Source organism: Salmo trutta, chromosome 34 (genome assembly GCF_901001165.1).
Source record: "Salmo trutta chromosome 34, fSalTru1.1, whole genome shotgun sequence".
Lineage (NCBI taxonomy): Eukaryota > Metazoa > Chordata > Actinopteri > Salmoniformes > Salmonidae > Salmo > Salmo trutta.
This window is the reverse complement of record NC_042990.1, coordinates 15,868,988-15,874,771: the sequence shown is the minus strand read 5'-3', so window position 1 is coordinate 15,874,771 and position 5,784 is coordinate 15,868,988. Positions and strand designations below refer to the sequence as shown.

The 5,784-nt window shown below is 44.5% G+C and overlaps 1 long non-coding RNA gene across 1 annotated transcript; it reads left to right on the top strand.

The window, feature by feature from the left end:
• The first annotated feature begins 909 nt into the window (after nt 1-909).
• Nucleotides 910-5,562, top strand: LOC115173687 (uncharacterized). Its single transcript, XR_003871650.1, has 2 exons — nt 910-997; nt 4,833-5,562. It is a non-coding gene; the product is annotated as an uncharacterized LOC115173687 (long non-coding RNA).
• The last annotated feature ends 222 nt before the right edge of the window (nt 5,563-5,784 follow it).

Here is a 5,784-nt window from a genome sequence, read left to right as displayed (position 1 = left end):
AGTCCAACTCGTCCTGTTCCTGCTCCTCGCACTAGCCCTGAGGTGCGTGTTTCCAGTCTAGCACATCCAGTACCAGCCCCACGCACCAGGCCTCCAGTGCGTCAGCCCAGTCCAACTCGTCGTGTTCCTGCTCCCCGCACTAGCCTTGGGGTGCGTGTATCCAGTCTGGCATCTCCAGTACCAGCCCCACGCACCAGGCCTCCAGTGCGTCAGCCCAGTCCAACTCGTCCTGTTCCTGCTCCCCGCACTAGCCTTGGGGTGCGTGTATCCAGTCTGGCATCTCCAGTACCAGCCCCACGCACCAGGCCTCCAGTGCATCAGCCCGGTCCAACTCGTTCTGTTCCTGCTCCCCGCACTAGCCTTGGGGTGCGTGTATCCAGTCTGGCATCTCCAATACCAGCCCCACGCACCAGGCCTCCAGTGCATCAGCCCAGTCCAACTCGTCCTGTTCCTGCTCCCCGCACTAGCCTTGGGGTGCGTGTATCCAGTCTGGTACCTCCACTACCAGCCCCACGCATCAGGCTTTCAGTGCGCAGTCCCCGCCCAGAGCTTCCGACGACAGTACCCCGTCCAGAGCTTCCGGCGACAGTACTCCGTCCAGAGTGTCCGGAAACAGTGCCCCGTCCAGAGTGTCCGACGACAGTGCCCCGTCCAGAGTGTCCGGCGACAGTGCCCCGTCTAGAGATGGCCCACAGTCCGGAACCAAGAGAGACGGCCCACAGTCCGGAACCAAGAGAGACGGCCCACAGTCCGGAACCGAGTGAGACGGCCTACATTCCGGAACCGAGTGAGACGGCCTACAGTCCGGAACCGAGTGAGACGGCCTACAGTCCGGAACCGAGTGAGACGGCCTACAGTCCGGAACCGAGTGAGTCGCCCTACAGTCCGGAGCTCCCAGAGTCGCCCTACAGTCCAGAGCTCCCAGAGTCGCCCTACAGTCCGGAGCTCCCAGAATCATCCTTCTGCCTGAGGTCTAAGCGACGTGCCTCAGCCAGAGGTATTTAGCGGGGGTGGACAGGTTAGGTGGTGGACTAAGGCCAGAGCCTGAGCCACCTCCACAGTAGGAGGATTGAAGAGGGGGGGTGTAGCACGGGAACCGTCACTAACGGCAGCCACCCTCCCTTCCCTCCCTTTAGTTTGGGGGGTTTATTTTGTGTTTATTTTTGTGTGAGGTGCATCCGGGGTCTGCACCTTTGGGGGGGGGGGGGGTACTGTCACGTCCTGACCAGTATAAGGGGTTATTGTTTATTGTAGTTTGGTCAGGACGTGGCAGGGGGTATTTGTTTTATGTGGTTTGGGGTTTAACTTACATCTAGACGTTCCGCTAGCGGAACACCTGCTCCAATATCCAATGATGGGCGTGGCGCGAAATACAAAGTCCTCGGAAATCCGAAAACTTCCATTTTTCAAACATATGACTATTTTACACCATTTTAAAGACAAGACTCTCCTTTATCTAACCACACTGTCCGATTTCAAAAAGGCTTTACAGCGAAAGCAAAACATTAGATTATGTCAGCAGAGTACCCAGCCAGAAATAATCAGACACCCATTTTTCAAGCTAGCATATAATGTCACAAAAACCAAAACCACAGCTAAATGCAGCACTAACCTTTGATGATCTTCATCAGATGACACTCCTAGGACATTATGTTATACAATACATGCATGTTTTGTTCAATCAAGTTCATATTTATATCAAAAAACTGCTTTTTACATTAGCATGTGACGTTCAGAACTAGCATTCCCACCGAACACTTCCGGTGAATTTACTAAATTACTCACGATAAACGTTCACAAAAAACATAACAATTATTTTAAGAATTATAGATACAGAACTCCTTTATGCAATCGCGGTGTCCGATTTTAAAATAGCTTTTCGGTGAAAGCACATTTTGCAATATTCTGAGTAGATAGCCCGGCCATCATGGCTAGCTATTTTGACACCCACCAAGTTTGGTACTCACCAAACTCAGATTTACTATAAGAAAAATGTGATTACCTTTGCTGTCTTCGTCAGAATGCACTCCCAGGACTTCTAATTCAATAACAAATGTTGGTTTGGTTCCAAATAATCCATAGTTATATCCAAATAGCGGCGTTTTGTTCGTGCGTTCAAGACACTATCCGAAGGGTGACGCGCCCGGCGCATTTCGTGACAAAAAAATTCAAAATATTCCATTACCGTACTTCGAAGCATGTCAAACGCTGTTTAAAATCAATTTTTATGCGATTTTTCTCGTAAAATAGTGATAATATTCCGACCGGGAGTCGTTGTTTTCGTTCAAAGACAGAGAAAGTAAAATGGACTCTTCTCGTGCACGCGCGCGCCAGTCTCATTGTTCTCAGATCGACCACTATCCAAATGCGCTACTGTTTTTCAGCCATGGCCTGCAAAGTCATCATTCAATGTTCTGGCGCCTTCTGAGAGCCTATGGGAGCGTTAGAAAATGTCACGTTACAGCAGAGATCCCCTGTTTTGGATAGAGATGATCAAGAAGGCCAAGAAATGGTCAGAGAGGGCGCTTCCTGTTTGGAATCTTCTCAGGTTTTGGCCTGCCAAATGAGTTCTGTTATACTCACAGACACCATTCAAACAGTTTTAGAAACTTTGGAGTGTTTTCTATCCAAAGCTAATAATTATATGCATATTCTAGTTTCTGGGCATGAGTAATAATCAAATTAAATCGGGTACGTTTTTTATCTGGCCGTGAAAATACTGCCCCCTATCCATAACAAGTTATTGGTATATGTATTTATGTAAGAGGGGTGTTTGATTTATGTGTTCCGGGGTTTTTGGGTAATGTTCTTGTTTTGTATTTCTATGGTTTTCTATGTTGTTGTACTGCTGTGTGTTAGCCTGCAACACTGTTCGTTCAATTGTTTTCTTGTTTTGTTTGTTACGTGTTCCAATAAAGTTAACTTGTTATGGATAGGGGGCAGTATTTTCACGGCTGGATAAAAAACGTACCCGATATAATCTGGTTATTACTCCTGCCCAAAAACTAGAATATGCATATAATTAGTAGCTTTGGATAGAAAACACTCCAAAGTTTCTAAAACTGTTTGAATGGTGTCTGTGAGTATAACAGAACTCAAATGGCAGGCCAAAACCTGAGAAGATTCTGTACAGGAAGTACCCTGTCTGACCATTTCTTGGCCTTCTTTGTCATCTCTATCCAAAACAGAGGATCTCTGCTGTAACGTGACACTTTCTAAGGCTCCCATAGGCTCTCAGAAGGCGCCAGAACGTTGAATGATGACTCTGCAGTCTCTGGCTGAAAAACAGTAGCGCATTTGGATAGTGGTCGATCTGAGAACAATGAGACGGGCGTGCGCGTGCACATGAAGAGCCCATTTTACTTTTTCAGTCTTTGAACGAAAACAACGACTCCCGGTCAGAATATTATCGCTATTTTACGAGAAAAATCGCATAAAAATTGATTTTAAACAGCGTTTGACATGCTTCGAAGTACGGTAATGGAATATTTTGAATTTTTTTGTCACGAAACGCGCCGGCGCATCACCCTTCGTTACCCTTCGGATAGTGTCTTGAACGCACGAACAAAACGCCGCTATTTGGATATAACTATGGATTATTTGGAACCAAACCAACATTTGTTGTTGAAGTAGAAGTCCTGGGAGTGCATTCTGACGAAGAACAGCAAAGGTAATCAAATGTTTCTTATAGTAAATCTGAGTTTGGTGAGTACCAAACTTAGTGGATGTCAAAATAGCTAGCCTGTGATGGCCGGGCTATCTACTCAGAATATTGCAAAATGTGCTTTCACCGAAAAGCTATTTTAAAATCGGACACCGCGATTGCATAGAGGAGTTCTGTATCTATAATTCTTAAAATAATTGTTATGTTTTTTTGTGAACGTTTATCATGAGTAATTTAGTAAATTCACCGGAAGTGTTCGGTGGGAATGCTAGTTCTGAACGTCACATGCTAATGTAAAAAGCTGTTTTTTGATATAAATATGAACTTCATTGAACAAAACATGCATGTATTGTATAACATAATGTCCTAGGAGTGTCATCTGATGAAGATCATCAAAGGTTAGTGCTGCATTTAGCTGTGGTTTGGGTTTTTGTGACATTATATGCTAGCTTGAAAAATGGGTGTCTGATTATTTCTGGCTGGGTACTCTCCTGACATAATCTAATGTTTTGTTTTTGTTGTAAAGCCTTTTTGAAATCGGACAGTGTGGTTAGATAAAGGAGAGTCTTGTCTTTAAAATGGTGTAAAATAGTCATATGTTTGAAAAATGGAAGTTTTCGGATTTTCGAGGAGTTTGTATTTCGTGCCACGCCCATCATTGGATATTGGAGCGGTGTTCCGCAAGCGGAACGTCTAGATGTAAGAGGGATGAGCACTCAACCCGCTGCGCCTTGGTCCATGACGTACGACGACTGTTACAGTGACAGACCAACAACTTTAATGAGAGATGTGGTGATAGACTACTAGAGCCTGAGGCATGTTATATTGCGAAATAAAAGTATTTCTTGAAATAGTTGCCTTTGAAGTTGCCTTGAATATTAAAGGCAAAATGAGAACCAAAATCCTCCTTTACCACCACTCTGTCACAGAAATCCCCCAAGAGAAAACTCCAAGCTAACCAGACAAAACAACAGTGAAACTCCAACATGTCACTGAGAGGTAGTGACTACTCGATTGTTCCCATTAGCTGAGCTAATCCACAGCTACAGCAGTTTTTCCCCATGGCCAAGAGCCAAAATGATGGCACGTGTGTTTGTGTTTGTGCATGTTTGTATATTTTGCTCTGTTTGGGTGTACAAAAGAACTAACTCTCTCTCTCTCTACGAAGCCCACAGAAAACCAGACGCCATCCTATTCACTCTGTAGTCTCAAGACCATGCCATGCCTCAAGATGATTCTGCAATCCACAAGACAAACAAGACAGTAGAACAATTAGTGCATTTACTTTGTGTCTCAATCTCTTTGTCATAGGGCCAAAGAAATGTATGAAACTCAAGATGTGCTACAAACTGTCAGTTGCCAAGCAAATCTATGAAACTCAAGATGTGCTCCAAACTGTCAGTTGCCAAGCAAGTGTCTGGGACATGGCAGCCAATGGGAGACTGCATGAACAACTCCCCTTAACCAATCAGAGCTCTGATAAGGAGCGTGTGAAATGCCTTTAGCTACCTGAGATAAGGACCAAACTTCCCATGTTGTTTTTGCCCCAATTACCTTGAGACTCACAGAGCCAAACCATATAAACAGGCTTTCTAACCTCTCAAACATGTTTTTATAGTGATGCTGTTTGTGGAGTTGTCAAATGATTTCTTTCAAAAAGTTCAAGTGAATGTTGATGAAGTCAAATCTAGAACTCTGGGTTGAATTCCAATGTATTCCAAAAATCAAGTTGTTCCTTTCACTTTCTCTTAGACCCTCTGTTTTTAATCTAATTTGACTGGTCGTGAACTTGGCACTGTGACACACTTCCATGAATTGATTGCAGGTGTAAAAATACTTTCTCCCATGCTGGGGCCTCAGAGCACTAATGAACACCGTATAAAATTAGCCCCCACTAATCCAAGGATTTCAATGTCTTAATCAACAGGCTACTATCTGACAGGGTGCACACTTGCCCTGTCCTTGCAAAGACATTCCAGCACCTTTAAGTACAGAACGGATGGCTCAGCAATAGGAGATAACTCACAATGCTTGCAATAACAGATGCATATTTAAAATAGATGAAACAGATCTAAGTTACATCATATTAATATGGTCTGGTGGTGCTGGTTGCGATGGCT